Here is a 16804-nt window from a genome sequence, read left to right on the forward strand (position 1 = left end):
CCCATCTGATGCTTCACTCCCCAGATGGCTGCAATGGCCAGAGCTGGGCCAGACTGCAGCCAGGAGCCAGGAGCTTCTTCCACGTGTGGGAGTACAGGGGCCCAAGCACTTGAGTCATCTTCTGCTGCTTTCCCAGGTGCATTTAGCAGAGAGCTGGATTGGAAGTGGAGCAGCTGGGACTTGATCCAGCACCTTTATGGGATGCCAGTGTTATTGGCAGTGGCTTTACCCACTATGCACAGCACTGGCTCCAAAAGCTTTTTTTTTACTTTAAATAGCTTTAATACCTGTGTTCCAGGTTGCAAGGTATCTGGTTACCTAGGTCATTGATGAGGCCCAGGAATTTCTGTTTCCCACAGGTTGCAGGTGGTGTGGATGTTGCAGCCGGGTCCCTCACTTTGAGAAGCACTGTTCTCTCCAGCTCCAGCTCTCAGCGGCCCCAGCTCTAGTCTCTGTGGATCATTAGAGTGCTGCCGCGACAGGCATCACTGCACCCTTAGACCCTCCTGGGAGCCCCGCCAGTAAGGGAAGGGCTTAATTGGGTGCAGTGGATGAAAATTTCCCAGCCTGTACCGCATAAGGATCCATGGCAGAACAAGTCCAGAGTGGTAATGAGGTCTCTGGCTGCTGATGCGGAGCCCAGCTGGGGCACCTCCACCCCATCCGACCCCTAAACTGGAGGAAGGGCCAGGAATGGAAAGGAGTTTTTCCTCCTTGAAGAAGGGTTGATGAGTGGGACTGGAAGCTGGGCCAAGCCTGCATTTCCAGGCTTGCCTGAGGTGCCAGAGATGGGCAGGGTCACTCCCAGATCCTCCCTAGGGGCAGGCTTTGGAATCTGAGCCCATGTGAAATCCAGGGGGAGGGAAGATGGGGAAGCAGACACACCAAAGTCTAGCATGCACAGCTCTGGCATTTTCCTGTACTCATCCACAGCCACCGAGAACCACTGTGTGATTCAGAGTTGATTCTGATGCTTAGCAAGGTAAGCTGCATGCTTTGACTCCCAGAAAGCCACAGGATGAGCAGCAATTTTCATGGGGGCTCTTTCTTGATAAATTATTTCCTTAATGAATTATTTATTTAGCAAAAATGATTAGCTTTTATATTGTAGCACTGACTCTGAATTTTGTTTCCTTTACAAAGAGTAAAAATTTGGGGCCGGCACCGCAGCTCACTAGGCTAATCCTCTGCCGGCGGCGCCGGCATCCTAGGTTCTAGTCCCGGTTGGGGCGCCGGATTCTGTCCCAGTTGCTCCTCTTCCAGGCCAGCTCTCTGCTGTGGCCCGGGAAGGCAGTGGAGGATGGCCCAAGTGCTTGGGCCCTACACCTGTATGGGAGACCAGAGGAGGCACCTGGCTCCTGGCTTTGGATCGGCGCAGCACGCTGGCTGTAGCAGCCATTTGGGGGGTGAACCAACTGAAGGAAGACCTTTCTCTCTATCTCTCTCTCTCTCACTGTGTAACTCTGCCTTTAAAAAAAAAAAAAAGAATAAAAATTTGGGAAACCTTTCCAGACCTCATTTAGTGTAAGAATTGGATAGCTGATTCCTTTTAAGTATTTGAGAAATGAAGTTGTTAGCAGAGACTGAGAGGGCTCACTGATGCTTTTCTGTGCTACAACAGCAAGGCTAGAACAAAAAAATGGTATGGTTAAAGGAAACATTCTTCCCCAGCAGAAAGTTACTAGCTATGTTGTTGAGATTAATTTTTAAAAATTTATTTTGATGAAATCCCTAAGTGGTTTACTACTCATTTTTATAGGTGGAGAAAAGTGAATTTTAAAGAGAATAATTTGGTAGGCCGGCACCGTGGCTTAACAGGCTAATCCTCCGCCTTGCGGTGCCGGCACACCGGGTTCTAGTCCCGGTTGGGGCGCCGGATTCTATCTCGGTTGCCCCTCTTCCAGGTCAGCTCTCTGCTGTGGCCCAGGAAGGCAGTGGAGGATGGCCCAAGTCCTTGGGCCCTGCACCTGCATGGGAGACCGGGAGAAGCACCTGGCTCCTGCCTTTGGATCAGCGAGATTGCCGGCTGCAGCGGCCATTGGAGGGTGAACCAACAGCAAAAAGGAAGACCTTTCTCTCTGTCTCTCTCTCTCACTATCCACTCTGCCTGTAAAAAAAAAAAAAAGAGAGAGAATAATTTGGTTAGTCTAACACTGTGAAGAGTCTGGAATTGAGAAAGCATATTCTTAGCATCACAAGTAGTTGGCCCCCTTCTTCCCTAGTTCATTCACAGAATAGCTAGTGAGTGTCCGCTGTGTGCTGGGCAGTGTGGTTGCTCCTGGGGATACGATCATGAAGAGCACAGCCAAGAGCTTCCCTCAGGAGCTTCCATTCTGGTAGGGCAGACAGATGTTCAACAAGGACTGTGATACAGGTAGGAGTGCTGTGGTTGAAACATGTCACCCAAAGCTTATGTATTGGAAACTTAATCTCCAAAGGAACAGTGTTGGGAGGAGGGGCGTTGAATAGGTGATGAGGTCTTTTTTTTTTTTTTTTTTGACAGGCAGAGTTAGACAGTGAGAGAGAGAGAGAGAAAGGTCTTCCTTTCCGTTGATTCACCCCCCAAAGGGCAGCTATGGCCGGCACACTGCACCGATCCGAAGCCAGGAGCCAGGTGCTTCTCCTGGTCTCCCATGCGGGTGCAGGGCCCAAGCACTTGGGCCATCCTCCACTGCCTTCCCGGGCCATAGCAGAGAGCTGGACTGGAAGAGGAGCAACCGGGACAGAATCAGGTGTCCCGACTGGGACTAGAACCCGGGGTGCCGGCGCCGCAAGCGGAGGATTAGCCAAATGAGCCTCGGCACTGCCCTAGGTGATGAGGTCTTGAGAGCTTGCCTTCCTGAGTGGATTACTGCCAATATTGTGCATGTGAATTCCATATGAAGGCGTGAGTTTCTGTACCCCCACCCCTACCACCTCTCTTTGATTTCTGCAATGGATGTTGCTGCAGCAAGACCCTTACCAGATGCTGGTATCTTGATACTGGACTTGCCAGCCTGGAGTAAATAAATTTCTGTTCTTCGTTAGTTAGGCAATTTCCTCTATTCTGTTATAGCAGCACAAAATGGACTCAGGTAAAGGAAATGATCAGAGAAGGCCTAGAGAGACAGCCTAGGAGTGGAGGCCTGAGAGTTGATCGGAAGCCAATCGTGTGAAGAATGAGATGATGGTGTTCCAGGTAGAAGTAACTACATGTTAAAAGGCCCCCAGGAGTGAACTGGTCTGGGATCAGTAGGGGGTAGTAGGCTGTGTGGAGTGTGGTCAGAGAGGACTCAGCTGTCCAAAGGCAGAGGGTCTTGTACTACATGTGACAATTTAGTGCAGGGTTTTTTTTTTTAATTTTTTATTTAATAAATATACATTTCCAAAGTACAGCTTTTGGATTATAGTCTCTCTCCCACCCGCAACTATCCCATCTCCCACTCCATCTCCCATCCCATTCTTCATTAAAATTCATTTTCAATTATCTTTATATACAGAAGATCAATTTAGTATATACTAAGTAAAGATTTCAACAGTTTGCACCCACACAGACACACAAAGTATAAAGTACTGTTTGAGTACTAGTTATACCATTAATTCACATAGTACAACACATTAAGGACAGAGATCCTACCTGGGGAGTAAGTGCACAGTGACTCCTGTTGTTGATTTAACAATTGACACTCTTACTTACGATGTCAATAATCACCCGAGGCTCTTGTCATGAGCTGCCAAGGCTATGGAAGCCTCTTGAGTTCACCAATTCCGATCTTATTTAAACAAGGACATAGTAAAAGTGGAAGTTCTCTCCTCCCTTCAGAGAAAGATACCTTCTTTGATGCCATTCTTTTTTTAAAACTTTTATTTAGTAAATATGATTTTCCAAAGTACAGTTTATGGATTACAATGGCTTTTCTCCCCCCATAACTTCCCTCCTACCCGCACCCCTCCCATCTCCCGCTCCCTCTCCCATTCCATTCACATCAAGATTCATTTTAAATTATTTTTATGTACAGAAGATCGATTTAGTATATATGAAGTAAAGATTTCATCAGTTTGCACCCACACAGAAACACAAAGTGTAAAAATACTGTTTCAGTACTAGTTATAGCATTACTTCACATTGGACAACACATTAAGGACAGAGATCCCACATAAGGAGTAAGTACAAAGTGACTCCTGTTGTTGACTTAACAATTTGACAGTCTTGTTTATGGCATCAGTAATCTCCCTAGGCTCTAGTCATGAGTTGCCAAGGCTATGGAAGCCTCTTGTGTTCGCTGACTTCAATCTTATTTAGACAAGGTCATAGTCAAAGTAGAAGTTCTCTCCTCCCTTCAGAGAAAGGTACCTCCTTCTTTGATGGCCCGTTCTTTCTACTAGGATCTCACTCGCAGAAATCTTTCATTTAGGGTTGGTTTTTGTTGTTGTTGTTGTTGTTGTTTTTGTTTTTGTTTTTGTTTTTTGCCAGAGTGTCTTGGCTTTCCATGCCTAAAATACTCTCATGGGCCCTTCAGTCAGATCCGAATGCCTTAAGGGCTGATTCTGAGGGCAGAGTGCTGTTTAGGACATTTGCCATTCTACAAGTCTGCTGTGTATCCCGCTTCTCATGTTGGATCGTTCTCTCCCTTTTTGATTCTATCAGCTAGTATTCGCAGACACCAGTCCTGTTTGTGTGATCCCTTTGACTCAGACCTATCAGTGTGACCAATTGTGAATTGAAATTGATCACTTGGACTAGTGAGATGGCATTGGTACATGCAATCTTGATGTATTGAAATCCCCTGGCACATTTCTAACTCCACCATTTGGGGCAAGTCCAATTGAGCATGTCCCAAATTGTACATCTCCTCCCTCTCTTATTCCCACTCTTATATTTAACAGGGATCATTTTTCAGTTAAATTTCAACACCTAAGAATAAATGTGTGTTGATTACAGAGTTCAACCAATAGTATTAACTAGAACAACAACAAAAAAATACCAAAAGGGATAAAGTATTAAATTGTACATCAACAGTCAGGACAAGGGGTGATCAAGTCACTGTTTCTAATTTAGTGCAGTTTTTAAAAAATTTATTTCTAGATTTTGTTCTAAGAACAGCAGGAGGTCATTGCAAGATCTCAAAGATGGGAAACAGCATTTTAAAAGTTTTCTGAGCCGGCGACGTGGCTCACTTGGCTAATCCTCTGCCTGCGGCGCCGGCATCCCATATGGGCGCCAGGTTCTAGTCCCTGTCGCTCCTCTTCCAGTCCAGCTCTCTGCTGTGGCCCGGGAAGGCAGTGGAGGATGGCCCAAGTGCTTGGGCCCCTGCATGGGAGATGAGGAGGAAGCACCTGGCTCCTGGCTTCGGATCGGTGCAGCACTGCCCGTAGCAGCCTTTAGGGGAATGAACCAACAGAAGGAAGACCTTTCTCTCTCTGTCTCTCTCACTGTCTAACTCTGCCTGCCCCCCACCCCCAAAAAAAAAAAAAAAAGTTTTCTGACTGCCTTATGCAGTTAAGGTTTGCATGGGGTGGAGTTTGCCCAGGATAGTACTGAGGAAGCTTTAGCGGTGATTTCAGAGGAAAGTGGTATTAATCTGAACCATGGAGGCTGCATTGGAAGTGAAGTAGGTGGACTTGTGATATATTGAAAAGTTAGAATCCTTTTGTGACACCGATTACTTTTGATACGACTGTTTTCCATCTTTACCAACTGAATAGCTAAAGAATTGCATCTTGCTCTTGCTTAATTTTTGTTTTTTTAAAATGATGAGATTGTACTCTCCCCAGTTATTAGTGGGGTGTGTCTGTGTGTGTGTGTGTGTGGCCTATTTGTAATCTTTGTTTAAAGACCTTTTTTGAATCAGATTTTTAAAAGCTCTTCATATTTGCAATTAAGGCAGAATAAAATGTTTTATCCTGTGTGCAATGTTTATACATTTTCATTTTTTTTTGATCTATGGTTTATACACTTGATATCACTTCTATGTTGACATTAGAGATCTATTGTAAATGGTGTGATTTCAGTGAATACTTTTAAATATAACTCATTTTGAACCTTAAATATTTCAGCGCAACATAACGCAGTGAACTTGTTTGAGGGTACTTTGAAAGTTTTGTGGAAAATGGAGTTAGAACATGAGTTTATTTTGCTGTAAAAATTTTTGAAATCCATGCTTAAGAATGATCTTTAAAAAGTTGGAATCCCCTGGCACGTTTCTAACTCCACCATTTGCGGCCAGTCCGATTGAGCATGTTCCAAATTGTTCATCTCCTCCCTCTCTTTTTCCACTCTTAGATTTAACAGGGATCACTTTTCAGTTAAAATTTAAACACCTAAGAATAATTGTGTGTTAATTACTGAGTTCAACCAATAGTACTAGAACAACAACAATAACAACAAATACTAAAATGGATAAAGTATTACATTGTACATCTAAAGTCAGGACAGGAGCTGATCAGTTCATTGTTGCTTATAGTGTCCATTTCACTTAACAGGTTTCCCCTTTGGCACTCAGTTGTCACCGAGAAAGTTGATGGAAAAAAATATATTATTCAAATAGTGGTCATGAGTTTCAAAAAATTGTCACACCAAAATAAATTCATTTCTTAATTCCACATTTCAATTAGCTTTTTAATGCTCTCTCTAATGTTCAAAGCTTTTTAAAAGTATAGAATTCTTGGATGTGCTTGTCAATCTTTTTTTTTTTTTATTTTAAGATTTATTTATTTATTTATTTGAAAGAGTTACAGAAAAAGAGTAGGGGCCAGCGCTGTGGTGTAGTGGGTAAAGCCCACCTGCAGTGCTGGCATTCCATATGGTCTTTATTTCACCCTCATTCATAAATGAGAGCTTTGCAGGGTACAATATTCTGGGTTAACAGTTTTTTTGTCTTAAGGCTTAGAATATATCTCGCCATTCTCTCCTAGCCTGTAGGGTTTCTGATGAGAAGTCAGCTGTGAGTCTAATTGGAGATCCTCTGAAAGCAATCCGTTCTTTTTCTCATGCATACTTTAGAATCTTTTCTTTATGTTTTACTGTGATGTTTGATTACAATGTGTTTTGGCAAGATCTTTTCTGGTCATGTCTATTAGTGATCCTATATGCTTCCTATACTTGGACGTCCCTTTCTTTCTCCAGATTGGGGAAGTTTTCTGTAATGATTTCACCCAAAAGGCTTTCTAATCCATTCTCTCTTTCATGCCTACAGGAATTCTTAAGACCTGTATGTTGGGTAGTTTGATAGTATCTATTGATCTCCAACACTGTTTGTTTGTTTGTTTGTTTGTTTGTTTTCGTTTTCTAATTTCCTCTTTTTTTGTTGTTGTAACTGTAAAATTTCCAGAGGTTTCTCTCCTAACTTGGATATTCATTCTTCTTCCTCACTGATTCTGTTGTTAAGACTTTCCACTGCATTTTTTGTTTTATTGGATTTTACATTTCCAGTATTTTGTTATTTAAAATCTCAATTTCATGAGAAAAAATTTCTTTCATATCATGTATAGATATCTTTAGTTTGTGGATTTGCTTCTGATTACTTCTAAGTTATTTACAATCAATTTTGAATTCCATTTCTCGCATTTCATCAGTCTTTTCATTTTCACATTCTATTATTGAAGTGTTGTAGTCCTTTGTGGGCATCATGTTGTCTTCCCTATTCTTGTTTCTTGAATTGCTGCATTTATTTTTAGGCATTTATGGAGATTCTTATTGGTTTATTTTTTTTTCCCTTGTGATGTCTTTTATCTTTGGACTATGCTTCTGTGGATTAGTGGAGTGTCTGCTCTTTGAGTGAATACCCTAAGTGAGGTGTGTGCTGGGTGTGGCCAGGGAGCTCTGCTCAGTGCTCCAGGGTGAGGGGAGTATCCAAGGTGACTCCCAAATTAGGAGTAAATCTCTCTCTCTCTCTCTCTCTCTTTTTTTTTTTTTTCCTTCTAAGAGGGGAGATTTGCTCAGCTCTGTTGGTCTAATCTCATGCTCTCCTCCAAGGAGACCAATGCTTGGGCACTAGCCCCACTGAGTACGATATCCACCTCTGTTGCCACTAGAACCACACAAAGGATCCATGTAGTCCTTGGTATGAGCACAGATCCTGCAGCAATGATCCTCACCAGGGAATCAGGGAGCCCTGAGTGTGTTGAGCCATCCCCAGTGACTGCCCAGAGTCCCAGGCTCACCCTCCTCCTCCACACACAGCCTCAGTGTTTTCACAGTGCCAGCACACAAGGCTGCCACAGTCACGAGCTCCCAGGCCCCTGTCTCCTCTTGGCTGCTGGGCACAGGGAGAGAAGCTTGTGCAGCTGTTACATATGTTCAAAATGGTGCCTACCCACTCTCAGCTAGTACAGGACATCATTGCCAGGTGGTCAGGGAGAGAGAAACGTGCCCCATTTTTTTTCCCTCTAGGTTGGCAATTACACTGTCCCCCACAGGGCTCCACGCCAGACTCACACCAGGCTCTTCCCTCAGCTTTATCTCCAGTGGCTTGGGCTGCTGCCGCCTGGTCTCACCTCACTATCCGGAGCTGGTGCTGGGGCTCTCAGCTGCTTGGTTCTGAGTTGTGTAGTCCACACCCTCCATGTAGATCTACAGTGTCCCTCTGATTTGCATGGAGTTTCCTCTGCTGTTTTCACCTTAACTCTTTCCTGAAATTGCACTTTCTCCACGTTTTTTTTTTTTAACTATCTTTCCCTAGACCAGAGCAGTAAACTCCCTCCCTATTCCACCATCTTGCTGCCTTTCTTGATCATTTTCTTATAAATTCTTTACAATCTGTCAGTCATCTTTGATTAGTTGCATGGTTCTAAATTTGTTGCATTAAGTTATAATCATGGACACCAGAGAATAAAGCTTGTTAAAATTTTGTATAAAAACAGCAGTAAATATTTATAGCAATAGGATAAGTCCTTCTGCTAAATTGTGTGCTCTTTAATGTTTATTTCTTTAACACCTTCAGCAGTCTTGTGGGAGGGCAGGATAGCTCAGAAGGGCATCAAGTTTGAAAGAAAAACTCAAAATGGCCATGTTGCTAATTATAGTCACTGGATGCGTGACAAGATCTCACAGGTATGGTGGAGAGAGCATCAATTGATGACTTAGAAAACAGGGTTCTAGTTCTTGCAATTCCATTATTTAATGGTGTCATTTGGCCCAGGACGTTTGCTGGAAGTTAACTCCAGCATTGGTTTTAACTGGAAATGAGTGCTGGGATGTTATTTCATTGACTTTATGCTGCCCCCTGGTGGTGATGTACCTTATTCCAAACCTGATGTAGTCCCTTCACAGCCTGTGTTCCATGCAGACCTGTTTCATGAGTCAGGAATGTCCCTTCTGGGCAGTTGAGCTTTGCTGCTAGCAGTTGTCAGTCAGTTATAAAGAAGGCAGGGGCTGGTGCTGTGGCATAGTGGCTTAAGCCGCCACCTGCAGTGCTGGCATCCCATATGGGCGCCAGTTCGAGTCCCAGCTGCTCCACTTCTGATCCAGCTCTCTGCTATGGCCTGGGAAAGCAGTAGAAGATGGCCCAAGCCCGTGGGCCCCTGCACTCGCATAGGAGACCCAGAAGAAGCTGCTGATTCCTGGCTTCGAATCAGCACAGCTCCACCCATTGCAGCCAATTGGGGAGTGAACCAGTGGATGGAAGACCTCTCTCTCTTTCTCCCCCAGTGGATAGAAGACCCTCCCCCACCCCCAGCCCCCCGCCTCTCCTTTTCTCTCTGTATAACTCTGACTTTCAAATAAATAAATAAATCTTTAAAAAAAAAAGATGAAGAAGGTTGGTAAAGGTGGACCATAGAAGTTTGGGAGAAATAAAAAAAAAAAAATCTTAATTGTTTTTTACTTATAGGAGACCAGGCAACAGGAAGATCCGTACATGGTGGGAAGATGGCCATGGGTGCCCCCCAATATACACCAAAGTGCCATCAATTTAGAATTTACTCCCATTGAATGCTCTGTGATCAGAAAATAGTTTGAACTTTTCTGTCTACAAAATGAGTATTAGGAATTTATTTAGGGAGACACTTGAATGTGGTTTCTCCTATGTGGACCTATGATTTGTTGCTAATTTTGGAACACAGTGTTAGTCCCAAGGGTCATGGTCCTTAAATTAGATTTCCTTTCACCTCAGTGAGCCAAGTTTATTTTTGTCAATGTAGTTTGGTCGACATTTTGTCTGTGAGATTTTGGTTAAGTGGGTATTTCTGATCCTCAGTGGCTACAAAAACTGACTAAATTGTACATAGTACTTATGAATTTTTTATATAACTCAAGAAATTATGTTGTTTTAGCCTTCTATCAATCTGTTACCAGCTCTAGGCAGCCTCCAATTTAAAAACCCGAAAGTGTACTTTACAATTGTTGCATTTTATTATCTTTGTTAGACATGGTGACGGAGTACCCAAATCAGTCTTAGAAAGTCTCACGGAGTTAAGCAGAGGCTTAACATGGTGTGCCGCCACGCCTGTCCCAGTCCATAGTTTTGTTTGCTTTTGTTTTTTTACTTTTTAAAAAGATTTTATTTGCTTGAAAGGCAGAGTTGTGGGAGGAGGGGAAGGAGAGAGAGAGAGAGATGTCGTTCATCTGCCAGTTCATTCCTCAAATGGCTGCAATGGCCAGGGTGTTGGGCCAGGCCTTATCCAGGAGCCAGGGAATTCTTCTTGGTCCCCACATGGGTCCAGAGGCCCAAGGACTTGGGCCATCTTCCACTCCTTTCCCAGGAGCATCTGCAGAGAGCTCTGTAACTCCTCTGCTGCTGTTCTGGTCCAAGGCTGTATCAGCATCTGCCTGGGAAAACCCCAGTACTCTTCGTGTGAAGTCTTTGAATCTGTGCCCCTTCAAATGTGTTCTCCCAGGAACTGGGTGGCGTCTTCTGCATGCTAATATGATCCCAATGCCCTACTCCATCCCCTGTTCTACTTTCTAAGAGATTTTTTTCAACTTTGTTTCCTATTGAATTTTTCATATTTACCATGAATTTCTGAGATGGTTCTTTTTAGTATTCTTTGTCCTTCCTTTGGTATCATCTTGTTACTGTTGAAAACCTAACTCCTTGGGAATATATTTCTTCCATTTTTCAATGGTTTTGTGTTCTTTTAATCTCTAGCTTTTGTATGTATCACAAAGCTTCTTCTAATGTCTGGATTTCTTTTTGTTTTAGTTGTGATTTGTGTTTTGAAATAGGGACTAGTAAAGCTGTTTGGAAGCTCTCTGCATATGGGTTTCAACACAAGATGGTCAGTATTCTTTATCTTTCTCTTGGAAGTTACTCCAGGTGCCTAGTGAGGTTGCAGGTGAGGGCAGATCCTACCTGAACATCTGTTTGTAACTTGTGCCCTTGTTTGTAGCAAGGGGTCTCTGTTTTCAACTGTGTTTGACATCCCATATTCTAGAGACTGTCCGCTTCTCTTTCCAGATAGTCAGTTTCCGTCTTCTGTGGTGTGCAGCAAAGGTGACTACCCAGCTGTGAAGAGGGAGACTCTAGCCATACCTTCCTCAATGCTCTCAGTCAATCCTTCTGTTTTTAGCTCTATTTCAAAAGTTACCTGATAGCTTGCGGATTCAGAAGGCTTCCCATAGCCTAGTCAGCTCATGTCAGGAGCCTCAGGTGATCACTGACATCAACCGTAAGAGTACTAATTGTTAAATTAACAACAGGAGTCACTGTGCATTAACTTCCCATGCAGGACCTCTGCCCTCAAAGAGGAGAGTTATTAGGAGAGTTAGCAGTATTAGAAGAGTTAGCAGTAAAACTTGTTTTCCAAGATTTATTCCATTTTAGTTTATTAAATGGAGGACATTCTTATGTCTCTAAGTTCTAGTTATGCCAAAGTGTCCAACCCCATTGCTTGTCTTCTTAGGTGCTTCTTTAATTAATGATAAAACATGTTCCCAAATGCTTACTTTCTTTTTTAACGTATTAAGTGGAGGATGTTCTTACATCTCATAAGCTACAGTTATGTCTAAGTGCTCACAAAAGATCTATCCTTCTTGGGTGCTTCCTTAATTATGTTTTTCAAAAAAAAAAAAGTGAAATTAACTTTGAGATGCAATGGCTTTGAACAGCCCTTGTATCAACTGATGAGAAAGTTTTCTTTATTTTTTCTTTTCCTTTTCTCTTACAAATTGTTGAACTCTTTACTTACTATAAACTTAATCTTTGGTGTATAAAGTTAATTGAAAATAGATCTTAGTATAAAATAAGACTTGGAGTAAAAGAAGAGGGGTGGGAGTGTGGGTGGGAGGGCAGACACAGTGGGAAGAATGACTATATTCCTAAAGCTGTACTTATGAAGCGCATGAGGTTTGTATTCCTTAAATAAAAGGTTTCTTTGGAAAGAAAAAAGTTACCTGATGCCACCCATTCCTCATCTACTTACTAAGGCTTCTGATACATAAACCCCATTGCTTCCTGTCTTTCCGCTTTGCTGGCTTCAGGTTCTTGTTCTTGGGTCTGCCGGATCACTCATCATGAGTCCACCTGCTTCCCAACTTCGTAAGTTGTGTTTTTCCTCTTTTTACTTTGCCATTTTTGCTTTCATAACATTTCAGGGGAGTTTTCAGAGTCAGGGCACATTTTTTTTTGAAATCTGAATCCTCTTTTGATGGACTGGATTCAGTTTTCTATTTCTCTTTCTCTTTCTCCACCAATAAAGAAGATGGGGTGCTGGATTGCTCCGGATCTTTGAGGTCTGGAAAAACTGCCAGTTGCCACTGTATTTACATACTTACTGTTTTTGCTGATGGGTCCTTCCGGTTCCCTTCTAAAGGAAGCTTTACTCTCAAGTCTTTACTTCTGAGTTATCTGTGGAACATAAGCTAGAGGAGAAAATATAGGATTTTCTTGTTCTGTCTTTAAATATTTTCTTTTTAAATCACGTCATGTTCTTTCCTTATGGTTTCAGTTCTTTGTTTTATCTCATTATTATATTAATTTTTCAGTCTTTTCAGATCTGTTTTCTTTCTTCAAATTCATGATTTCATAAACTTCTTGCTTGTCCTACCAGCCAAATCTCTCTCCTGGTCGGTCATTTTTTCATGACTTACAATGTTCAACTCTGTCCATCCCCTGCAGGGTTGCTTTCCCCAAGGGAGTCCTGTGAGCCTTGCTTACTAGGGACTACAAGAGCGTTTTTGCATTTACACTAATTTCTTGGTATGAAAATCTCCCACCATATTGCTGTCTTTGGACTCCACATTGTGTGCCATATTCATTGGTTGAATTTTTCTGGTCTTAAAAGGGTCCTTGCTTTATTTAAGAGTTTTAGTGCCAATTCCCTTCCAGAATCTGGCCACAGGCCTTGTTCCCTGTTCTGGCTGGGATATTGAGATCCCATCCCTAGCACCTGGAGTTAAGGCTAGTGTCCCTCTGGACCCCAAACGTTCACTTCTATCTTTCCCACTTTGGCTTTTAGACTATTCTTCTTTCGATACACAAGTAGTTTCTTTTCTGTATCTTGAAACCTATTATGATATTAAATTTTAAGCAATCATATTTATGTAGTTCTTTTAAAATTTTACTTATTTGTTTGAAAGGCAGAGTAAGTGAGAGAGAGAGAGAGAGAGAGATCTTCCATTTGCTGACTCACTCCCCAAATGTTCCCAATGGCTGGTGTTGGATCAGGCTGAAGTAAGGAGCCTGAACTTCATCTGGGTCTCCTGGGTGGCAAAGGCCCAAGCGCTTGGACCATCTGCTGCTTTTCTGGGCACATTAGCAGGGAGCTGTTTTGGAAGTGGAGCGGTTGGTACTTGAACCGGCACCCACATGGGATGCTAGTGTCTCAGGCAGTGGCTTAACCTGCTGTACCACAACACCAGTTCCTAAACTTACTTTTAATTGTACTCTCCAGAAACTTTTTAAGTACTGTCACAGAAGTTAGGAAGAACAACTGGCAAGGTATGTGGCGAATGGTTTGAGAGGTAGGAAGAACAACTGGCGAAGTGTGCAGTGAATGATTTGAGAGGGAAACAGATGAATTGCGTGAGTATGGGTGTAACATAGGACCAGAGCTTGAAGGGAAAGACTGGAAGGTAAAGGTAAAGAAATAGCTGTATCATGGAAGGCCTTGGGGCCAGGCCAAGGAGTCTGAACATTGTCCCTAGAGTTGAGGGCAGCCACCACAGCTCTTGAGTGTCAGGTGAGGAGCTGGGATTACGCACAGCACCTGAAAGGCCCACCTGAGAACAGGATGCCAGTTGGATTGTGGTTGAGCCAGGCTAGAGGCAAAAACCAAAACAAGCAGATGGGATAGGACAAGGAGTGCAGATTTGAGAGGCCCTTCGAGGTAGGATCTCCAGGAATTAATGGTGGATTAGACATAGTGGGTGGGAGAGTGAGTGAAGTTGCAAAGTGGCGATCCATAGACCACATTCAGCTTGCATGTTTTTGGTTTATTTTTGTCACTTAGCAAATTGAAATATCACTGCATTGAGAATGGTTTTCCCTGTCCCTTTTGTCACTGTTATCACTTTTCCCTGTTCTTCTCTGTGACCAGACTGACTTTCCGTGCCTGGTCCCTGAAGGTATCCCAAGTTGACAGTCTGGTAGAATGACCTCCTTGGGCAGCCTTTCCCACCCTCCTTCCCTGGCCCCATTTTTGTCAGCTTTGTCTGGGAATGTGGGAGGAGACAGATGCCTAAAGACTAAAGAAAAGTTAGGGCAAGGAGACCTCAGTTGTCTCTCCTGACGCTGGCTCTGTCAGCATCTCCAACATCTGATTGCTACTCTACCCCCAATCTCTTGACTGATCAGTGTTGGATTTTCTGCAGGGAAGGGAAGAACAGAGCAAGGACTTGAGCATTTTCTCCCATAGAGGCCTTGAAAAGCTCCAGTTAATATAGTCCCACTAATTTCATATCAGATTTCTAATCTTTTTTGCAGCTCTGTGGGAATTGAGGGTTCCTTTTACTGTAGAACAATGTCAGCCAAGGGCACTGCTGATAGACCCTACAAGACTAGGGTGAAATTTCTTCGGAACAGCAGAGTAAAGCATGGAACACATCCTTTACCTAAAACATTGGACTTCTCACAACCCTGATTTACTTTTATGACTAATTCAGAGGCACAAAATCTTTTTGTTCCAGCTAAATGAGCAGTAAATTAGAAGCATTTTAGCTTCCATTTTAAAAAATAAGAATGGAAAGAAAAGAAAGGAACAGAATGTTTATACTGGAAATAGAGAGTTTGTGTTAGTCTTTCCCAGGGTTCTCAGGGCAAATGAGATCAGCCTGTGCACATCAGCTTGTGGGAGAGCTCATGGGATTTGGAAACACTGATTCTGCTCAAACACTCTTGAGTGCTGCTAAAAAGATCTGTGCCCAAGTTCTGCAGATTAACTAGGCAAATATTATAATAGTCCTGCTGGTTTCGGACCCAGAGAGGCAGTTCGTCCATTGAATGAGAATAGATTATCCTCAGAGCAAGATCTAAGAGTGAAATCCCGTGGGAAAACTGTCATGATTAGTTATCAGCAGAGCTATGCAAAGTTGTCCTTATGGTAATGATGACAGAGTTTTTTCCTACTGTGTAATGACATGGATGAATGGATATGGAAGAAAATCTAGATGACAGAACAGTTGTAATTCAGATGGTGGTTTTCGGGGGAATATTTAAGACTGAAATTACGCATGTAGATTCAGATTTTAGCTTCATCTTTGTTGGTGATTGGACTCAATTCTCAAGACCAGTATGAAGGATTCGGGAATTTAATTATGCACAGAGGGCAAATGTTCCAACTACTTAGAGAAATCTGCAAGCCCATTTCATATTTTTAAAGAAAGCTAGTGTAGGAAGCACTGATTTTTATTTTTAAAACACAGCCTATGTGTTTAAAAAACAGAATACACTTAAAAACACCAATCCCCTCCCCAGACACAAGTAATATATATTTATCAGAGAAACAGAAAATACTGGGTAAAAAAAGGAATCAAAATTATTCATAATCTTATTACTCAAAGCTAACAGTTAAGAAGTTGTTATATAGACTTCCAGACTTTTTCCCTATGATATTTACAAAAATGATACTGTGTTTTGTAATCTGTTTATTCACTTAACAAAACTATAAATATGTATCCCTGTAAATATAGAAACACAGTACAATCTGTAGTAGAGCCTTAACATTCTATTGTGTAATGATATTCTAATTACCACCTTGGAACTTTTAGGTTGCTTCTAGTTCTTTTTAAGAAATATTTATTTATTTGAAAGGCAGAGTGATAGAGATCTTTCATCTGCTAGTTCACACCCCAAAAGTTAGTAACAGCCAGAGCTTGGCAAGGCCAAAGCTAGGCAGTAGAAGCTCCATTTGTGTCTTCCATGCAGGTGGCAGGGACTCAACTACTTGAGCCATCGTCTGCTGCTTACCAAGTGCGTTAGCCGGGACTTGGACTGGAAGCAGAGCAGCCAGGACTCTAGTTGGTACTCAGGTATGGGATGCAGGCATCTCAAGCAGCAGCTTAACCTGCTGTGCCATAATGCCCTTTGCCCCATTTTTTTTTTTTTTTTTTTTTTTTTTGCTATAGTAGATGATTCTTTGGGCTTTCTGGTTACATGCTGGTTAAGGACTCTGTGAAATGGACAAAACAGTTTTATATTTCATGCCCTTGGAGAATAATTAGAGTTATGATTTCTGGCATACATCTGGCATGGCTGATTTCTTGACATTATATCTACCGTGTCAACCAAAATTCATCTCTTTCCCTTTGGAACATTGAGAGCCACTGTATTCCAGGGGAAGTGCCTATATTTTGGGAAGGAACATTGAGAGAGAGACTACCCATTGGGTAACTTACAGGGTGGTTTCTGAGAAGGGATGTATTTCAGATATTGCAAAATCTGAGTGTTAA

At 42.5% G+C, this 16804-nt stretch overlaps 1 protein-coding gene across 9 annotated transcripts in view; it reads left to right on the top strand.

Annotated features, from left to right (window-relative positions):
* SGMS1 (sphingomyelin synthase 1) overlaps positions 1-16804 on the top strand; it is a 465134-nt gene that overhangs the window by 399437 nt on the left and 48893 nt on the right. Inside the window, exon 1 of one of the 9 annotated variants that reach the window (XM_062215303.1) lies at positions 16299-16384. The exons of the other annotated variants lie outside the window; for them this stretch is intronic. The gene's annotated coding sequence lies outside the window, so the exon portion shown is untranslated. Of the gene's footprint in view, positions 1-16298; positions 16385-16804 lie in introns of those variants that run through there. 9 annotated transcript variants of the gene reach the window in all.

This window comes from Lepus europaeus, chromosome 17, assembly GCF_033115175.1.
Source record: "Lepus europaeus isolate LE1 chromosome 17, mLepTim1.pri, whole genome shotgun sequence".
NCBI lineage: Eukaryota > Metazoa > Chordata > Mammalia > Lagomorpha > Leporidae > Lepus > Lepus europaeus.